This window comes from Chiloscyllium plagiosum, chromosome 20 (genome assembly GCF_004010195.1).
Source record: "Chiloscyllium plagiosum isolate BGI_BamShark_2017 chromosome 20, ASM401019v2, whole genome shotgun sequence".
Classification (NCBI taxonomy): domain Eukaryota; kingdom Metazoa; phylum Chordata; class Chondrichthyes; order Orectolobiformes; family Hemiscylliidae; genus Chiloscyllium; species Chiloscyllium plagiosum.
In genome coordinates, this window is record NC_057729.1 from 54,151,916 (window position 1) to 54,174,833 (window position 22,918).

Below are 22,918 nucleotides of genomic sequence, written 5' to 3' on the forward strand. Positions count from 1 at the left end.
TCCTACCACTGATGTCAGGCTCACTGGTTTGTAGTTACCTGGAATATCCTTACTACCCTTTTTGTACAGGGGGACAACATTAGCAACCCTCCAGTCCTTCGTCACCTCACCTGTATTTAAGGATGCTATAAAGATATCTGTCAGGACTCCAGCAATTTCCTCGCTCGCCTCCCTCAGTAACCTGGGATAGATCCCATCCGGTACTGGGGATTTGTCCACCTTAATAACCTCTAGCCTACCCAATACATCTTCCCTCCTTATGTCAACTTGATCCAAAGTAAACAAACTTCAATCTCTAATATCAGCATTCATCACCTCCTGTTCCTCAGTGAACACTGATGCAAAGTAATCATTGAGAATCTCATCCATTTTCCCAGGTTTAGCACACAGCCTTCCTTCCTTATACTTTAGTGGACCAACCCTTTCTCTGGTTATCCGCTTGCTTATTATATAAGAATAAAAAGCCTTAGGATTCTCCCTAAGACTGCTCGCCGAGCTATTTCATGAACCCTTTTAGCCCCCTTGATTCCTCATTTAAGACTGGTCCTACTCTTCCAATATTCCTCCAGGGCATGTTCTGTTCATAGCTGTCTGGACCTTATGTACGCTTCCCATTTCCTCTTGGCTAGTCGCACAATTTCTCCTGTCATCCATGGTTCACAAATCTTGCCTTTCCTATCCCTTGTTTTCAAAGGGACATGCCTATCCTGCATTATCTTTAACCTGTCTTTAAAGGACTCTCTTTCTCAATCTCTGGGGCTGTTTTCCCTGGAGTGTCAGAGGCTGAGGGATGACCTTATAGAGGTTTATAAAACCATGAGGGACACGGATAAGATGAATAGCAAAGGTCCTTTTCTCAGGTTGGGGAGTCTGAAACTAGAGGGTATAGGTTTAAGGTGAGGGGGGAAAGATTTAAAAGGGACGATTTGTTTTTATGCAGAATGTGGTGCATGTATGAAATGAGCTGACAGAGGAAGTGGTGGAGGCTGGTATAATTACAAGATTTAAAAGGCATCTGGATGGTTACATGGGTAGAAAGGGACATTTGCAAATACTAGCAAATGGGACTAGATTAATTTAGGATATCTGGTTGGCATGGACAAGTTGGACTGAAGGGTTTTTTTCTGTGCTGTACATCTCTATGACTCTCCCCTCACTCCTTGAGGTATGTCGACCCTCAAGTTAAAACCCTCCCTGTTTTCTCTCTCTCTCTCTCACTCTCACTAAAATGAGAGATCAGTTGTAAGGCCTCTGGGACTATGGCAGCTTTACCTTTAAAGTTTATTCCAGATTACTGCATACTTATTTACAGAGAGACATGATTGAGAGATAGAAGGCAGAACTTAAGGGTAAATTCACATTACTGTTAACTACTGAGCAATGAAACAATTTGAACTGAACATACTGAACACAGGTTAGCTCCTTACAGGAACAGTCCTTAATATTCAGATAGGTGGAGTTCATCTCATGATGTTACTTAACCTTTTCAGGTGCTAAATGCCTTATACACTACACAAGAGGAGGGAAAACAGATGTACTTTAGTTTCTGCTGACCTGTTCACCTCAGGATTAACACCAAAAATCTGCAGTTTGCAGAATTAAGGTTATTACCAGTTTTAAGATTTCATTTAAATAAATTAACACCAATATTTCAGCCAAATGCAATCACAGATTTTTTGAAATTGATAAAACATCACCACCCTCACCCTCACTGGGCTTTACAACAAACTGGGTAATTACAAAAACAGAACACAGTGGAGAATGGAGACCTGAAATAGAAACCTACAGCAGGTCAGGCAGCAACTGTGCAGAAAGAATCAGAGATCACTTTGCAGGTTACAAACCTTTCGCCAAAACAGGGAAATGTTAGAAATGTAATATGTTTTACGAAAGTGACGGTAGAGGGGTTGGGGAGATGGTTGGGTGGAGGACAGAAAAGAAAGTTATTGGTATGAGGCCAACGGGAACCCATAGAATCCCTACAGGCCATTCAGCCCATCAGGTCAACACCAACCCTCCACAGAGCATCCCACCCAGACCCAGTCCCCTACCACTGCATTTCCCACAGCCAATCCACCTAACCTGCACATCTTTGGGAGGAAGCCAGAACACCCAGAGGAAGTCCACACACACATGGGGAGAAAGTGCAAACTCCACACAGACAGTCACCCAAGGGTTGGGATTGAATCTAAGTCCCTGGCACTGTGAGGTAACCATACTACCATTGAGCCACTGTGGGAATGGGACAAGTAAACAAACCAAAGCTGTGCGTAGAGAAGGTGTGAATAGCAGGACAGCTGCCATTTGAAAGGAAAAACATCTAGCAGGGGAAAACCATTTTCTGTCTCTGTCTCTCACTCCATCAGACCTTTATTGACAGAGATACCATTTCCACTCCCTCGAGAGGGCCAACTTGACTGCTCAAGCTTTCCTGTTTGGTGCCCTCCCTTCATATTGCCACCTACTGGTGGAGGCCCCATTACACAGTAAATACAGCAAACCCATACCCTTATACTGAGCCCGATTCTCTGCTCAAAGTGATACTCTGATGGATTAAGAAATTAATCATTAGCAATTCACATCATTGCTAGTCATATCACTGCAGGAGCCTTGTACACGTTGCACATTACTATGCTGAGAAAGTCTTCTGCTGAATAGTTTGTTATGCTTATGCTTATTGTTATTTTAAGATTCCCAATTTTCCCACATCTAACCCATCAGTCTCTGATCTGCCCCAAACCTCTCCAAAAACTGTCACCTTGTTCCCCACCAGCGCCCCCAACCCCATCACTTTGTGTCTCAGACATTAATCTTCCCTTTGGAGATACCATCAGGATGGCATGATGATTCAGTGGTGAGCACTGCTGCCTCATAGCGTTAGGGACCTGCGTTTGATTCCAGCCTCAGGCAACTGTGGAGTTTGCACATTCTGCCCATGTCTGTGTGGGTTTCCTCTGGGTACTCTGATTCACTCCCACAATCCAAAGATGTGCAGGTTAGGTGGATTGGCCATGGTAAAATGCAGGGTTATGGAGATAGGATGGGATGGCCAGTAGGAACTTGATAGGCTGAATAGCCTCTTTGTACACTGTATGGATTCTATCAAAGGATGTAACCATTCCGAAGGAAATTTTATAACAGCTGGACATTTCCAAGACTGTAATAGCTAGAGTTTTATTCAACAAGGGGTGTAGAAGGTTACAAAAGCAAAGGAGGGCCCAGACAGTCAAATGGTGATCTGATTGAATGGGTTGGAACAGCCTTGAGGGGCTAAGTGGTCTCTTCTTGTTTCTGACTCCTTTACAAATGCCACCTTCATACTGTTGATGAAATCTATAATGTATGACTCATCAGCCTGTCCCCTCCGGCTTGTTCAGCTTTTTCGATGTATCTTCTTCCCTGGGCTTCACCCAGCATCAGTCTTTATTGAAACTGACAGTAGTGACAATGCCTTTGCCTCTTGTCTCTCTCTTCCTAGCTGCTTGATGCTTGTAGCATTCTCTCATATGTTTCTGTACTCTCAGCCTCTCCCGTCCGAGGGATGGTTGCACCATCGGTGTCTTCCTGGGTCAGTGATCCAAAGAGCTGAATTCATGCTCCAAATGTCTTTGCAACAGCAGTTAGTTATATAATTCAGAAATAACAAGTAAATCTCAGTGATGGTGAATCTATCGGATTGTCATAAAAATAAAATCTGACCATGAAACATTAAGACACGGGAGAAGTGGGCCATTCAGCCCATTGTGTCTGCTCTGCCACTCAATGAGATTATGATTGGTCCGATAATCACCAAATCCACCTTCTGCCTTCATGGATCACATGACGGCCAGATCGAATAAGGAGGGCAGGTTTCTTCCTTTAAAGGATCTTTTAGTAAGACCATATTTTTAATTAGAGCAATAACCAAGGGTTATGCGGAAAAGGTAGGAAAGTAGAATTGACATATCAGCCACAACCTCCACTGTTCCTTTATCATTGTCATTAATCTGTGTCTATGGGCACCTTCACAATCTGTTCCATTCCCCTCTCCTAACCCCTCTGTTAAAAGTATAAAAAACACAATTTTTCAGATCTTTTCAGTTCTAAAGAAGAGTCATATCTGACCAGAAACATTAACTCGATTTCTTTCTCTCCACAGATGTTACTGGACCTGCTGAGTTTCTCCAGCACTTTTTGTTTTCATTGTAAATTATTTTTCCTCCTGTTTGAATTTTTACCTGCACTCATTCATTTATCCAGCAGAGGGGAGTAGAGCACCACGTCAGGCAAAACTTTGTAAAGTTGACCTTACTGTGCTCTGAGGTTTTCTCAATTTTAAAACATGCACATGGAATTTTTATCTTCTAGCTTTGTCTCCTGGAGGCAGTGGTACATGAGAAATTTTCACCAAGTCATTCTTCAAATATAAGCTGAGTGATAAAGAGGCTTGCTAACTATTTTACCGGGGAGCATCACAACCGAGCATCATTCTGAACTGAGACAATATTCACATCAAAATTCGGGCAGTGGGACAGTGAAGCAGACACATGAGAAATTTTCACCAAGTCACTCTTCAAATATAAGCTGAGTGATAAAGAGGCTTGCTAACTATTTTACCAGGGGAGCATCACAACCGAGCATCATTCTGAACTGAGACAATATTCACATCAAAATTCGGGCAGTGGGACAGTGAAGCAGACACATCCTTATCTACTTCCAGAGATACACAAGGCCCCATCTCCCACCAACTACAGCACTCTCAGGAGCATCAAGAATCCCTAATTAACACCCAGCATCTGAATACAATTAAACACCCAATTGATATAAAATTAAACTGTACACTGACAGGCAGTTACACACACACACAGACAGACAGACACACACACACAGACTCACGGATATCTACACACAGATATATACACACGCACAGACACACAGATATACACACACGCAAACAAAAACATTCACACCCACAGAGACAGACACACACACAAACACAAACACTCAGATACACACACATACACATAACATCCAGATACACACAGACACACGCATACAGACACACACACAAACACAAACACTCAGATACACACACATACACATAACATCCAGATACACACAGACACACGCATACAGACACACACACAAACACAAACACTCAGATACACACACATACACATAACATCCAGATACACACAGACACACGCATACAGACACACACACAAACACAAACACTCAGATACACACACATACACATAACATCCAGATACACACAGACACACGCATACAGACACACACACAAACACAAACACTCAGATACACACACATACACATAACATCCAGATACACACAGACACACGCATACAGACACACACACAAACACAAACACTCAGATACACACACATACACATAACATCCAGATACACACAGACACACGCATACAGACACACACACAAACACAAACACTCAGATACACACACATACACATAACATCCAGATACACACAGACACACGCATACAGACACACACACAAACACAAACACTCAGATACACACACATACACATAACATCCAGATACACACAGACACACGCATACAGACACACACACAAACACAAACACTCAGATACACACACATACACATAACATCCAGATACACACAGACACACGCATACAGACACACACACAAACACAAACACTCAGATACACACACATACACATAACATCCAGATACACACAGACACACGCATACAGACACACACACAAACACAAACACTCAGATACACACACATACACATAACATCCAGATACACACAGACACACGCATACAGACACACACACAAACACAAACACTCAGATACACACACATACACATAACATCCAGATACACACAGACACACGCATACAGACACACACACAAACACAAACACTCAGATACACACACATACACATAACATCCAGATACACACAGACACACGCATACAGACACACACACAAACACAAACACTCAGATACACACACATACACATAACATCCAGATACACACAGACACACGCATACAGACACACACACAAACACAAACACTCAGATACACACACATACACATAACATCCAGATACACACAGACACACGCATACAGACACACACACAAACACAAACACTCAGATACACACACATACACATAACATCCAGATACACACAGACACACGCATACAGACACACACACAAACACAAACACTCAGATACACACACATACACATAACATCCAGATACACACAGACACACGCATACAGACACACACACAAACACAAACACTCAGATACACACACATACACATAACATCCAGATACACACAGACACACGCATACAGACACACACACAAACACAAACACTCAGATACACACACATACACATAACATCCAGATACACACAGACACACGCATACAGACACACACACAAACACAAACACTCAGATACACACACATACACATAACATCCAGATACACACAGACACACGCATACAGACACACACACAAACACAAACACTCAGATACACACACATACACATAACATCCAGATACACACAGACACACGCATACAGACACACACACAAACACAAACACTCAGATACACACACATACACATAACATCCAGATACACACAGACACACGCATACAGACACACACACAAACACAAACACTCAGATACACACACATACACATAACATCCAGATACACACAGACACACGCATACAGACACACACACAAACACAAACACTCAGATACACACACATACACATAACATCCAGATACACACAGACACACGCATACAGACACACACACAAACACAAACACTCAGATACACACACATACACATAACATCCAGATACACACAGACACACGCATACAGACACACACACAAACACAAACACTCAGATACACACACATACACATAACATCCAGATACACACAGACACACGCATACAGACACACACACAAACACAAACACTCAGATACACACACATACACATAACATCCAGACAGGTACACACACACGTCCACAGACACACACACAAACACAAACACTCAGATACACACACACATACAGACACACAGATATACCGATATACACACACACAAACACAAACACTCAGGTAGGTGAGTTCCCCACTCTGGTAAAAAGCTTCTTGCTATCCACCCAGTCAATACTTTACATGGTTTTGTAGGCGTCAATCAGGTCCCCCCTCAACCTCTGTCTTTCTAATGAAAATAATCCTAACCTACTCAACCTCTCTTCATAGCTAGCTCCCTCCAGAACAGGCAACATCCTGGTGAACCACCTCTGCACTCTCTCCAAAGCATCCACATCCTTTTGGTAATGTGGTGACCAGAACTGTACGCAGTATTCTGAATGTGGCTGAACCAAAGTCCGATACAACTGGAACATACATACACTCTAACGCACACCCTTGCAGATACAGATACATAAACTATCACAGTCGCTGACACATTCGCAAACACCTTCACATACCTGAACAAACACACACCATCACCCTTAGATGCATCATCCCACTCTGTCTCTCTCTCTCTCTCACACACACATACACACGCACACATACACACGCACACATGTGCACACTCACCTCCCTTCCTTAAGGAGGGAAATATGTAGTGATAATGTCCCAAGATTGGGAATTCAGGCCAAAGCTCTGAGGGCCTGGGATTGAATCCCACAATGGAAGATAGTGAAATTTGAATTCAATTAAAAAAAGGGGTGTAATAATGACTATGTAACCAATGCCAACTGTCACAAAACTCCATCATGCTCAATAATGTCCTTTAGGGAAAGAAATCTCACCTCCATGTGACACCAGACCCACAGCATTGTGACTGACTTTTAACCCTGAACAAATAACCAAAAACACATAAACTGTCTCTTGCACATACAATGACACTACAGGCACATCCCCTTACTCAGCACCACTCCACAGCCAGCACCATATCCACCCATCCCTGACCTCTCTGATGCACTCCATCTTTGCCTCATTGGAGCTGAGACTGGTGGTGAAGAGTAGCTACCAACCTTTGGTTGAGCAGGAGCTCTCTGTGGGCACGACCTTCAACACCAGGGACATCAATCAGGGCAAGACACAGGATCTACTTCACTACTGGCTGAAGGCACCTTCAATCCATTGGTCTTCCTCCATGGAACTGACCCAGGGGACTCTCTTCTCCCCATCGTCTCAACCCCTCCAACCCCGCTCTGACTGGTGTGTGAGATCCCTGGTCCCCAGCAACCTCCATCCCACGCAAACAGAGGGGGCAGTCAGGGTTGGAGGACAGTGAGCTGGAAGGAATGATGGCCTATAATTGGAATGGTGGTGGAGGGGCCACGTGGGATTCCGAAGCGAGGCTGAGAATTTGAAAATTGAGATGTCGCCTGAGCGAGTGTAAGCAACATAATCAACCATTGTAGTAATAACTGGCGATATAAATAGGTGTTTCCTCAGTTTGCTTCTGGTCTTTTGGCCAAGTACCTGCCATCATTCAGAGGCATTAGGTTTATTACTTGAATAGTTATGTGGTGGATTACAGTCAGCTATGGGGAAATATGGGGAAAAGGCAAGAAATTGGCATTACGTGATAGAGCCAGTGCTGTTCTGATGGACTGAATAGCCTATTTCATGCAATAACAATTATGTGATGTATGTCTCCTGTTTACCAGTTATCCAGCCACTGGAAATACCTTCTCCTTATTTATTCTGAGAAATCTAAGAATGGTTTGGAACAGCACAATCAAATCTCCTCCTAACCTTCCCTCTGTGATAGTGAACAGAATCTCTTGCCTTTTCACTTCACTAAGGTTCTGGCGTCACTGGGATCTCTTGAATGAATCTCATCTGCACCCACTCCAAGGTGTTGGTATCCTGTCAACAGTTTAGTGCCCATGGAAACATGGTACGCAAGTTGTCATTTATGAAGATTAAATCAACAAAGGAAAAAGAGTAGGCCATTCAGCCCATCAGGCCTGTCCTGACATTCAATGCCATCATGAACGATTGAAAATACCTACCTTATCCCCATAACCCTGTTCCCACTGGCCATCAGAAATCTATCCATCTTTACCTCCACAGCCCACTATTGTAGAGAATTGCAAAGTTCATGACCCCTTGAAAAAAGAACTCCTCATCTTGGAAGCAAGTGGCATCAGTCTATTTTTGAAAATGATGTTCCCTGGTTCTAAACTCACCCACTTGGGGAAACATCTGACCTGCATCTATTCTGGCTATCTCTTTGAAGTATTTTGTAGGTTTCAATGAGATCACCCCTTTCTCTTCTAAACACTAGGGAATACAATCCCTCCTTTTTGGACTATCCCATTGTCCTGGGAATAATCCTGGTGAACCCCCTCTGTATCTTTCCTGAGATATGGAGATCAAAACTGTGCACAGCATCTGGGTACAAGCTCCGATATAATGGACATAAGGTTTCACTCCCCTGTACTCAAACCCTCTCATGATAAAGGTTAACCTTCCAGTAACCTTCCTAATAGCTTGGTGCAGCTGCCTTTTAGCGTACAGAGACTTAGCAACAACGATGCGTCAGTCCCTTTGTACAATTTCCAATCTCTCATTGTTTAAGAAATACACTGTGCATTTGTTCTTCCTACCACAGTGAATAATCTCATATTTATCCACATGATATCCCTCCTGTCATGTTATAGAGTCACACAGCAGGGAAGCAGACCCTTCGGTCTAACCAGTCCATAGCCAACTGTAATCCCAAACTAAACTAGTCCCACCTGCCAGTGTTTGGGCCATATCACTCCAAACCTTTCCTATTCATGTACTTATCCCAATGTCTTTTAATTATCGTAACTGTACCCACATCCACCACTTTCTCTGGAAGTTCATTTCACACACGAACCATTCTCTGTGTAAGAAAATTGCTCCTCATGTATTTTTTAAAATCTTTCTCCTCTTACCTTAAAAATATGCTTCTGGTTTCAAAATCCCCACCCTAGGGAGAAGACACCTACCATTCACCTTGTCTATACCCCTCATGATTTTATAAACCTTTATAAGATCACCCTTCAACCCCCTACGCGCCAGTGAAAAACGTCCCAGCCTATCCAGCATCTCCTTATAAATCAACCATCCATTCCCAGCAACGTTCTGTTAATTCTCTTCTGAATCCTCCCCAGTTTAAGAATATCCTTTGAAAAACAGGGCAACCAGAACTGGACACAGTATTCCAGAAGAGACCTCACCCATGTCCCTCACTAAACCTGTTCAAATCTTCCCGAAGCTGTTTTCCATCTTCCTCACAACACACATTTCCACTTAGCTTCATATCATCCGCAAGTTTGGAAATATGATACTTGGTCCCCAACTCCAGATGATTGATATATTTTGTGAGCAGGTCAGGGATGAATACAGATCCTCATTGTACCTCACTAAGTCACATCCTGTCAACATGAGAATGATCCATTTATCCCTACTCTGTCTAGTAGCTAATCATTAATCCATGCCAGTACGAACCTCATATCCCGTCTGTTTTAATTTTTCTAACCAGCCTCCTGTGGGGGGACTTCAACAAAAGTCTTCTAAAAATCCAAGTATACTACATTCAACAATTCTCCTTCATCAATATCCAAAAAACATCAACACGTTCATTAACATGACTTTCAATTCATAAATCCATGCTGCTCATGCACAATCAGGTCATTATCAAACAGGGAATGTTATAAAACCAAGAACTGTAGGTGCTTGGAAATCTGAAACAATGCATAGAGAATGCTGGAGAAACTCAGCAGGTCTGGCAGCCTGTGTGGAGAGAGAAACAGTGTTAATGTTTTGAGTCCAGTGACCCTTCTTCGGAAGATTAAGGAAAAATTGGTATTTATCTGGATGACAGGGGTGGGAAGGGGATTTGTCTATTTAACCCATCCTGTGTAATGGATTTTAGTATTTTCCTGACCACTGATGTAAGGCTAACAAGCCTGGAGTTCCATTTTTTTCACTCGTTCACCTCTTAAATAGTGTGGTGGCACCTTCCAACCTGCAGGTATGACTCCAAAATATATAGAATTTTGGAAGATATTTACTAATGAGTTAACTATTACTATAGCCACTTCCTTCAATACGCTGGGATATAAGATATCAGGGCGTGGAGATGTATTAACTATCAAAGGGTCAGTTAGACTCGAAAAATCAGCTCTTTTCTCTCCTTACAGACGCTGCCAGACCTGCTGAGATTTTCCAGCATTTTCTCTTTTGGTTTCAGATTCCAGCATCCGCAGTAATTTGCTTATATTTGTTACTGATGCTCGTTCCCTACAGCTCCTCATTCTGCCCAGCCACTTGGATCGCAAGTTCTGGAAGATTTCTTATATCTTCCTCAGTGAAAACAGACACGAACTAATCGTTTCTGTCATTTCTCTATTCTCTATTAGAAGTTACCATGATTCTGCCTATAATCCACCCACAGTCATTTTAACAAAATGTTTTCTTTCTATGCAATCACAGAAGCTTTTACAGTGCATTTTTTGCTGGATTGAATTCATATTTCATTCTTTATTTTGTTTTCAGTTTTTTGGTGCCCCTCTCTTGTACTTTATAAACCTTCCAATCCTCAGAATTACTGCTATCTTTTAGGAACTTTGTATACACCATTTCTTTTAATCTGCTTCAAGCCAAAGTCCCTTTGTTAGCCACAGTTGACTGACCTTTTTATGTTTTTGCACCTTGATATAGTTGCTGTGTGTTGTGTAATAATTCTTTGCCTATGTACAGTCATGCCTTTTAATGTATTTTCCCAGTCCAGCTCAGCCAAATTGTGCCTTACATCTTCATAATTAACTGTATCCAAATTTAACATCAGAATGAACAACCTCCCTTTCAAATATAATGCAAGATTCTATCATTTTGGTTCACTCATTCCCTCAAGGCTCTTTTACAATAAGATTATTACTCAGCCCGATTCTTTACATAATGTTAAATCAGATATGCCTGCCCTCTAACTAGCTCCTCAACACACTGCTCTAGAAAAACACACTCTAGAAGCTCATCCTCCACAGCTTTGGTGTTCAGCTGGTTTACCCAGTCTATGTGCAGAATGAAATCACCCATGTCCATGTTACATGCCTCTTTCATCTCCTGTTTAATATTATGCCCCTCACGACCACTGCTGTGATTACCTGCAAATAACTCCAACCGGTGCCTGATGCCTTCGTTATTTCTTAGTTCTATCTAAAACATTGTTCTCCCGTTCTGAGACCGTGGCTTATGAAATAACTGATCCTATGCTTTATTATCAGTGCAACTCCTACGTGTTGTCTGTTGTCCGTGAACAGCAAATGTCCTTGAATGTTTAATTCCCAGGCCCAGTCACTTGTAGCCGTGTAACCCTTCAACACTCCCACTGGTGTTAACATTTTGTCCGGAGCTGGGGCAGGCAGATATGGGTTTGGGCAGGTACAACAACGGATTTAACAATCCCATGCACTGCTGTATGAACACGTTAAATCCAGTGCTATGTTTCCGTGAGTTTAACTAACACACTAAACGATTTCCAGTCCATTATAATGTATTATGCAGCACAAAAAACAGCGATCTGGCACAGACAACCCACTCTGTGGTTTATGCTCCTGCAATGAAAGATGTGTGATTCATATATGTATTAGTATTTCTTTAGAATTTAGATTTAAACTAGTGGCATATGGCTTTGGTTTATTTGTGTGAAGGGGTTTAATCACTAACTAGTCTGGGTCAGTACTTTTGGAACCATGATTTGAAATTAGTGTGTGTCAGACAGCAGTTAACCAAGGGCTCCTTGGGGTGGGTTAATGGAAATTGGTTTATATTGTGGGGTTTATGAGAGAGCAAGCAAAATAAAACATTACCCTAGCAGAAGCTAGGACGAGGAAGTTTTTTTTAAAAAACTTAGTTCAAAGCTTCTGACCCAGTTTGAAAGAGGCCTGAATGAAGTTAGGTTTGTGCTTAGCTTCTCCCAGAAAAAGAAATTGGTTCAAAACATTTAAGACCACAAGACCTAGGAGCAGAATTAGGCCATTCGGTCCATCGAGTCTGCTCCACCGTTCAATAAGATCATGGATGATCTGACAATAGTTAACTCCATTTTCCTGCCTTTTCCCTTACTGATTTAAATCTGTCTATTTTCAGCTTGGAATATATTTAATGACCCAGCCTTAGCAGTCTTCTGCAGTAACGAAAAATCACAAATTCACTTTGAGGTGAGGAATTCTCCCTAATTCCTGTCTTAGATGGACTACTTCTATTCTGAGATAATACCCCCGGTCCTGGATTATCCCACAGTGTAAGAGTTTCAGTTTGTGCAAATGCCTAGACAGGAGTGTTTGGTTAAAAATCTATATTGGTTATTCAAAGCTGAGAAAATCTACGCACTTGGTGTCTGAATGGCCAAGAGAAAAGGTCTCACAGCTCACAGGACTAGGACTGAGTAAAAGGTGGTTGCATGCCTGATACCGAAGGAAAATTTCTCTACTTTGTGTTGGGAAATACATGGGATTAAGTTTTATTGATTATTTGAGAACTTTTAAGCCATGTTATGTGTAGATACCTTGGTTTTCTTTCTTTTATTTAAATAACATCTGTTTTACTGTTAAAATCTAGCCTGTGGCTTGGCTGCTTTAGTTTCAGCAGAAGACCACTACATTAGATTAAAAATAGCAAAATATGAGAAGTCAATCATTCTGAGATCTGATTTGTCCACATATATCATGGCAGTTGAGACATTTCCCATCCTTTAGCATTTAAATCCTCCATCATAACACTCTATTCTCAAACTCTTGCCTCTGATGCTATAGTGCAATTGACACTTAACTGTCCTCTGGGCAATTATGGATGGGTAATAAATGCTGGCCTAGCAGGTGATGCCCACATCCTGTGAATGAATAAAGACAAATTCAGGAGAAATGTTACCCAGACAGTGATATGCAGGATTTACCACCACAAGAGGCTGCTGAGGCAAATATAAAAGATAGGTTTGGGACAAAGCTGGATAAAAATGGCGATAGAAGAAGACATGCTGACAGACCAAGAGGAGAAAATATGAAATGTTAGCACTAATTGCTTGGGCCAAAAGATCCCCCTTTCTATTTTGTAAACACGTTATAAAATCACAAGGGGCATAGATAGGGTGAACAGTCAAGGTCTTTTCCCCAGGGCAGGGGAGTCCAAAACTAAAGGGCATAGGTTTAAGGTAAGAGGGGAAAGATTTAAAAGGGACCTAAAGGGGCAACTTTTTCAAGCAGAGGGTGATGTGTGTATGGAATGAGCTGCCAGAGGAAGTGGTGGAAAATGGTACAATTACAGCATTTATCAAGCATAAGGATGGATATATGAATAGGAAGGGTTTAGAGGGATGTGGGCCTAGTGCTGGCAAATGACTAGATTTCTTTAGGATATCTGGTTGGCTTGAGCATCTGGCACTGAAGGGTCTGTTTCCATGCTGTACAACTCTGTAACTCTATGACCAAACATTTTATCTTTTATAGCTGCTTGATTACAGTTAGCCTTGGGAGAAAATAATTTTTGAGCAGAATTTAATTCAGCTTCTAAGTTCTGTTGTGATTGTAACTGGCTTCCTGCATTTCCCCTCCTGTGGAACTGTCATTCCAATGTGTCTGATTCAGCATTCAGGTTACTGGTGACTTCTGAGGCAGTACATAGAGAGGTATTGGTGATCCAAGGTTCATGCAGTCAGCTCCCTTCCTGCTATTGTACTCTGTGTGAGAACTGACGGTGTCCATAAGGGAAGAACATTATTGAAACAGAAAGGCTTCCTTCACTCTGACCCTGTTAGACAAAAAAAAAACCAAAATGCTTTCCTAAGTTGCAGTCTTTCCTTCTGCCATTTATTAATTTTTGTTGATTGTTTTTGTCCTTGCCTGTGTTCTGAAAATGCAAAAATCTCTCGCACTTTTCAACCCCGTGTCAAAACCCAATAAGAGCTGTAAATTCTTCCTATTTATCTCACCATTTTTCTATATTTAAGAACAAGATCGAGGACCAGCATGAGGCAGTTAAAGATTAATTGTGCTTGATGAGCTTGATGAAATTCATCAACGAGGCAACGTAGAAAGTTAATCAGGATATTATGATAGATGTTGGATACAGAAGGCATTCAACACAGAGCCATGCAGCGTGTTTGTTAAGAAGGTAGTTACCAAAGGAATTGAGGAGAAATTGAGTGATGACCTAGTGGTATTATTGCTGGACTATTACTCTAGAAACGCAGGTAATGTTCTAGGGATCTGAGTTCAAACCTCATCACTGCAGAGGGTAGAATTTGAATTCAATAAAATCTGGAATTAGGAGTCTAATGATGACCATGAGTCAATTGTTGGGGGCAAAGCCCATCTGGTTCACTAATGTCCTTTAGGGAAGGAATCTTCCATCCTTACCTGATCTGGCCTACAGGTGACTCCAGACCCACAGCAATGTGACTCTTAACTATGTACTGGATAATTAAGGATGGCCTTGCCAGATACACCCTCATCCTGTGAATGAATTTTAAGAAACTATGGAATCCACTCAGTGTCAGTGTCAGGAGGTGGTGGTGAATAATGGTTTTGGATAGAGTTGAACATGATGGTGGGAGGTATACAGTCTGCACATGATTTAGTTTGTCCTTATCCTAAGACTCAGTTAGCCCCCAATCCCCATGGTTGGTTGTCCTCATCTGCTCTACCCTCCAAGTAACCAGAACGTAAAATTATTCCAAGTCTCTATTCCCATTGTACCACTTACCATGGTCTACCATGCTTCTCTCTCAGTTTCCATCTCAGATGCTCTCTTCCTCTGAATGTCCTCTCAGTATCATGATTACATCAATGGCAATTTTTGTATTAACTATTCACTCTACATGTGGTTGGGTTTCAGACCTGGAGGTAGATTGCACTGGTGCTCCCCAGTGGTCAGGACTATAGCTTTGGTTAAGGAAATAACATTAGGTAGAAATTGTAGACTTCAAGGTGACGGAGATGAAATGAGCAGAAACACAGCAGGATAGGGGCCAGTGCTGAGAAGTATAAAGTGGTGCACATTGAGATCACCAAAACGGAAAGATGGAATTCTATAAATGTTACAAAAAGTGTAGGTGAATAGATAGAGCTTGGTGTTAATGTACACAAATTCTCACAGATGATGCTGCAAACTAATAATGTGGCTAAAATATAAATAGATTATTTGGATTTGTAGATGAAGGTAGTGAATATTAAAACAATAAGATCTTGTTGAAATGCTAGAGATCCCTGGTTAGCCCTTCCCAGGAGTATAGTGGGCATTGCTTTAGGGGATGATGGTGACTTTGTGATAATGCCCCAGGACCAGTAATCCAGAGTCCTAGGTTAATACTTTGGGGATGTGGGTTCAAATCTCACCATAGCAGACAGTGAACTTGAACTCACTATGGTCTTATGGCAATCATATAATCATGAGGAGAAAGTGAGGCCTGCAGATGCTGAAGACCAGAGTTGAAAAGTGTGGTGCTGGAAAAGCGCAGCAGGCCAGGCAGCATCCGAGGGGCAGGAGAATCAACGTTTCGGGCATAAGCCCTTCTTCAGAAACGTCGATTCTCCTGCTCCTCGGATGCTGCCTGGCCTGCTGCGCTTTTCCAGTACCACACTTTTCAAATCATATAATCATCGTTGACTGTTGTAAAAGCCCAACTCGTTCACTAATACTCTTTAGGGAAGGGAATCCTTACCTGGTCTGGCCTATATGTGACTCCAGACCCACAGCAACATAGTTGACTCTCAACCGCCTCCTGAAATGGCTGAGCAAACTACTCATTTCAAGGGTAATTAGAGATGGACAATTAATGCTGGCTTTGTCACCCACATGCCATGAATCAATAAAAATGAAGATTCTGAGTCCCACATTTCAGGAAAGACCTTAGAACAAGAAGGGTAAAGGAGGATGTTATGAGGGGCTAGAGTTATAAGGAAATGTTGGGATGGTTCTGCTTGGAATGGGGGATGGTGGGATTTAAAGATGATTAACCAGAGAGTAAACATGATCTGCCATGGTACAATTTTCAAGATGAAGAGAAGCTGTAATAGAGTTGGTACAGGAAAACGATTCCCTTCAGTGAGTGTGTCAATCACCAGAGATCACAAAAGAAACAAAAGAAATGGAAGGAGTGAAACTGAGGAACGATTATTGAAGAAAGGTGAGAGAGAAACTAGAATACCATAGACTTGTTCATCGAATGTCACGGACAGGCTATTGGAGTCGGTAATTAAAAGTTGAGTGGTTGTGCATATCCAAGTGAGTTAATATAGATTTGTAAAGATTAAGTCATGTCTATCAGTTTGTGAAATTAATTAAAGCAATAGACAAGGAAAGCTGTGGATATGGTTTATTAGGACTTTCAGAAGGTTTCACTTGACAGACTACTATCTATATTAAAAGGAAATCATCGACTTGATTGGAAGATTGGTTGCATGACAGCTAAGAAACTCTCTTAGAAAACAGAGAAGGTACAAGTTAAACTAATAATTTTACATTTGAGAGCTATATAAGATTATGGGGCAAATGGAAGGACATGAAGTGAGGTGACAAATCAGCCACCGTGAATCCTGCTTGATTCAATAAATACAGTCAGGGAAGCTGAATGGCCTTTTCACGTGTTCCTAGTAGAAGGACTTGCAATGTACTTCGCAACATCCCAGGTTGTTTTAGAAGGAAGTACATATTAAAGAGCAATCTCTGCTGTGGTGAGGAAATGCAGGAGGCTGGAAGAACACAGCAAGCCAGGGCACCATCAGGAGGTAGAGACATTAACGTTTCAGGTATAACACTACTCCAGGATCTGAAGATGGGTTACACCTGAAACGTTGACTTCTCCACCTCCTGATGCTGCCTGGCTTGCTGTGTTCTTCCAGCCGCCTGCTTGTCTACATTGGAATCGAGCACCTGCAGTTCCTTAGTCTCCATGGTGAGGAAATGCAGCAGCCAATTTGTACAGTGTAAGCTCCCAAAACATCAAACAACATAAGAACACCTTTCCTTTGTTTTTGGGAGGAAGCAGAGATGGTGAATGGTTATAGATGGATGGACTTGAGGGAACCAATCTGTAGGGCAAGGGGGAGACTCACTTGATTGCTCTACAGAGATCCGGAAGGGACTGGATGGGCCGAATGGTCTTTTTTCTGTACCACAATGATGCTCTGGTTTTAGAGATAGCCAGGAGACCAAGGAGAGATCCTTTGCTCTGCTTACAATAGTGACAAATATCAGCTAACCAGCATTGTGGTGAGGTATTGACCTGGTATATTTTCATTATCTTTTTCACCCACTATTTGGTCAACTTTGCAATGCAAAGGTAAAGTTACAGTTGGCCATTCAGCAGCTACGATTACAGGCACAACAAGGTCCACACAGCACTCAACAGTCCCAACGTGAGATTCAACTTACTTTGCTGTTGTTAATTTACAAACTTGATCAGCAAGAAAGTGCTCTGAATGGGCAGAATTCGCATCCTGGGGACACAATGTCATTGCTGTTCTAGCTTATTACTTCCTGAGGTGGATTTAAACACTCTTAAAAATCTTACTTTCACACAAAGCATGAAAAGAGGCCTGTTAGTACATTGTGTCCATGCTGGTCATCAAACACCCATCTAATCTAATCCCAATTCCCAGCACTTGGCCCATAATTTTGCGTCCTCTGGTGTTTCGAGTGTTCTTTTAAACTGTTCTTAATTTTTTTGAGGGGTCCTGCCTCTACCATCCTGTTGAGGCAGTGAGTCCCAGGTATCCACCAACCTCTGGGTGAATTTCCTTTTCCTCAAATCTTCTCTAAACTCCTCAAAACTTTCTACACCTCAATGTGCTGTTCCCTCTTCCAGGTGTTTCTGGTTACTTTAGTGCTGTATGACCATGTGGCAAGGAAGTGATGGTATACAAAATGGTGCCCTGTGGTTGGAAGATAGCTGCAGTCACTTTGTGGGACTGAGCTTCCACTGATAACTTCTTTGTGTTTGTGAATTTATTAACACTATGCAGTGGAACATTTTTCACTTCTGTCACTAGCTTTAGCAGCATACCTGACCCAGCTGAGATTGGCCCTGAGTTTTCACTGGCGTTAAAACACTTTGGGACAACCTGAGGCAATAGAAGGTGCCATACAAATGCAAGTGCTTTCTCTTCATCTCTGGTACATTCACACAAAGTGACGTTATGGCTTGCATCAGCTATACAGGCTGAGATAAGTGACGGGAATTTGTGTGTTCATAGGATAGACTCAAGGGGCTGAATGGCCTACTCCAATATTCAGATCCTTGTTCTTTTTTATCCCAGGAGTTGGGGGAAGGGTGAGAGGAAAAGACAACTTCATATGGTTGTAACATTCCACAAGAAAATGTTAAAAGGGAAAATTCCTGATAACTTTGACGGGTACTTAAAATTCTGTGGCAACATTACTTTCCTTTTCCCCTGTGACAGGAACTGATTTTACTGCAGCCTTAACAATGTAATCTAGTTACTGTCCAAATGTAACAACAGTGCTTAGTCAATGCTGTGTTTTTATATTTTAATCTCCTGCTAATATAAAAGGCAAAACCTTGTCACCCTTAATTGCAACAGTATTTATTCAGGTGTCCAGAAATTCTGTCCACTGTTAGTACAGTCACATCATTACCTCTCTGTTCAGTCAAAACTGACAGCTAACAGTTTGGGATATGATTTAATGAAATATTTGGGCTAATTTTTTATTATTTCTATATCTTGAAAGTTAGAATTTTCATTCTCCGCCAACACTCAAACTTGCACTGTTTGCCAATCAGTGCAAGAAATAACACTCACCTCAACTTACAAGCAGCTGCGAGATATCCCGGCAAATTCCATAAGTACTACCTACTGCCACTGCCCCCCCCCCACCCGCTTTTCACAACACACATTTTTCCTGATTTTTTTTTCTCCCACTGCTGTCCTGGAGGTGCTAATTCCTGGTTTGCAACATGCTGCCAATGACATCTGACATCTCAGCCAAATAGTCCATTTCTCACTCCCGTCAATCTTGCATGCCAACAGGAATTAGAGATTGTGGTCTTTCAGAAAAATAATCCAGCCAGTTCCAGACCAGCTGGCATGAAAGACATGATGGTGAGAGCTAATATTGGATGGGTACCTGTTGGCATTTTGTCCAGGAAGGAGCTTCACAGCCAAAGACCTATCCTAACATTACCCAGTGATCAAAGGTGAAGACTTCCTCTTATGACGGAGATATATTCAGCTGATCTTAGAAAGTGACAGTACCTCAACTGAAGTAACTGTGTGGAAGCTAGTATCTCATCACCAAGTCACCTTTTATTTCGAGGTGCACAGTACATGGACTCTGACCAGCTCAATCAGAGCCAGTCCCTAGAGTGAGAAGAATCTCTGAGATTCCTGCTTATATCTGTCAGCCAGGGCTCTCTGATTGGCCCAGGTAACAGCCCCAGTCAGGAAACTCATGCTCAATGAGATCTCCCTGACCAACCCTGGTCCAATCACCACATCAACAATGAGAAATGATGAATCATAAATCCTTCATTGTTGAATATGGAGACCTACCTCACCTAAGATAGTGTCAAAAAAATTTGTCTAATAAGTACATAACACCTTCAGAAATTGCTTGAATGTTTTAGAGATAGTTCTCTCTCTCTCTTTCTTCATTATTCAGAAAAATAAACTGAAGCAGTCGGCCAGATCAGACAGTCACAGGTTAACAGTCAGTATAGTTGAACATGTTAACATGGGAGCTGCTTATTGATACAGAGAGAAGCTGGTCCTTGTGCAGGAATTGCTTGATAAGGTAGAACGTCATACCCACTTAACTCAACAACTGTAACTAGATGTCCTTTGAATTGTCCAATCAAAAGGAACAGTTCCCAAATTAAGAGAGTTTTGGAAAACTATAGTTAGGACATATGCAATATTCTCAGTCTGAAAGCCCTAGAATTGAAACTATCTGCTTCTGTGAATCTGTCTGTCTTTAATGCTGTACGTTTTTCCATTCCTGTCTTGTTGGTTAAATATATTTGGGTGAGTTCCTGTTCTGACTCAGTGTTCATTTCCTTGGAGATGCCCAGCATATTGACCTCCTCTTCTGTTGTGAATACCACTGCAAAGTAGTTATTCCACATTTTCTGGTTCCCATTGACAATATTATTGTTAGCAGATATTACCTTGCTCCGGGCCACACTATTCGTCCTGGTATAATTGTAAACGTTTTCATGTTGATATTGTTCTCCATATTTTTTCCATCCATCAGGATCCAAACTATTTTATTTTTAACATGTTTAGTTGCTTATTAGGTTTGTTGTCTCTTAACTCTTCTGCCATCTATGGCTCTCCTAATAAGCAAGTAGTGCTGTTGTACCTGAAAAGTTTCAGTTGATTCTGCACCACATTAAATTCTTGACTGAACACATCCCACAAATCCTCTGTTATTTTACCAATGCTCAGGAGTTATGATCCTAGCTGATGATTGTACTGGACAAGTCAGCTCCCACAAAGAGATCTAGCTTGCAATATTCCCTCTAAACCGTGTGGATGCTGGGTTGCTCCTTGCACACACCAATCGCCATGCCAACAGATAGCTTGTGCCTCTGTAAGCCAATCCATACAGCACCAAAACAAATTACAAGGAACGTTGCTGTTCAATAGACTGTAAGTTCCAATTTTCAATTTGTTAACCCTTAAGTTCAGTCATTGAACACATTCGCAAGAGGCTGCTTCTGTATTTTAACAGGAACAAAATACAAGTTCTACTATACCATAAAAGAAGTTTTTTAAACAGTCTCATTATAAATATAAGAAAAAAAGTTTCAGCCTTTTACCCAGCAACAACCTTATAGATATTTGAATAGTTATAGTTATATTTATCCCTGTCTCCACACCTTGCTCACCTAACACATTGTGTTGTATTATTGCAGAGATCTCAGAAAGAGATCTATACCTTTAAGACAGCTAGATTGCATCATGCTATTACACATGACACATGGTACAAGAGGTCTTCATCAGCCACTCAACTTTGTATGTAATGTGTAATAATAACCTAACTAAGCATACCATTGAGAGCTTAAAAACGTGTTGCTGGAAAAGCGCAGCAGGTCAGGCAGCATCAAAGGAGCAGGAGAATCGACGTTTAGGGCATAAGCCCTTCTTCAGGAATCAAAAACATATCATTGAGACTCTATATGTAAGTCTGAAATATCATATTAGTGTACACAGTTATTAATAAACTTCCAGATATCTGACTCAATATAAATCCAACTCTCTGGTATATATTATATGGACTTATACAAAAATAAATCACATAGCATGTTAGATTGTAATTTAGTTTCTTTTTCGCTAATTTTTGCATTCACTTGATGCTATTTTCTTCTAATGTTTCTTCCTGGTAGTTTTAAACAAGCTGCTAACTTACCATTTGAAATGGGTTTCTCAAAGTCAAGTATTCCACAGCTTTGTTGAATATTTTCCTTCCTGACATCTCCACAGGTTTTTGTTTTTCATCTTCGTCCAAGTAACTCAGGACTTCTGCCCAGATGTGATGATTTCAATGCCAGCTCCTCTGCTGCTTCGGACATCTTCTCTCTGTGGGGACTTGCTCCTGTCTGAAATGAACCTGCTTCTGGATCCCCCCTCTCTCTTCTTCCCTCTGACTGGATTCTAAAACTCTTAAACACTCCAACAATTATTTCCCCAGACCGCTTGCTGTTAATTGATCAAAAGTCACAGAATTTTATCGGAGATAACGTTTTCTTAGCTCATTGTTCAAAGGGAACTTTGGATCCTTAAAAAAGATACACCCGGCCTTCCACAGAATTGAAACGTAAAGTCAATTTTCCTATTGTTCAGAAGCCAAGATCCAAATATTACTATGAGTCTTTATCCCACAGTTTTGTT

General features: G+C 41.5%; 1 protein-coding gene across 2 annotated transcripts in view; it reads left to right on the plus strand.

Annotated features, from left to right (window-relative positions):
- Window positions 1–7,333: 7,333 nt before the first annotated feature.
- The window catches only part of gdf5 (growth differentiation factor 5), a 75,062-nt gene continuing 59,477 nt past the window's right edge, over window positions 7,334–22,918 (plus strand). The window contains exon 1 of one of the 2 annotated variants that reach the window (XM_043710863.1): window positions 7,334–8,426. The gene's annotated coding sequence lies outside the window, so the exon portion shown is untranslated. Of the gene's footprint in view, window positions 8,427–13,213; window positions 13,232–22,918 lie in introns of those variants that run through there. The other variant, XM_043710862.1, reaches the window with a different exon arrangement.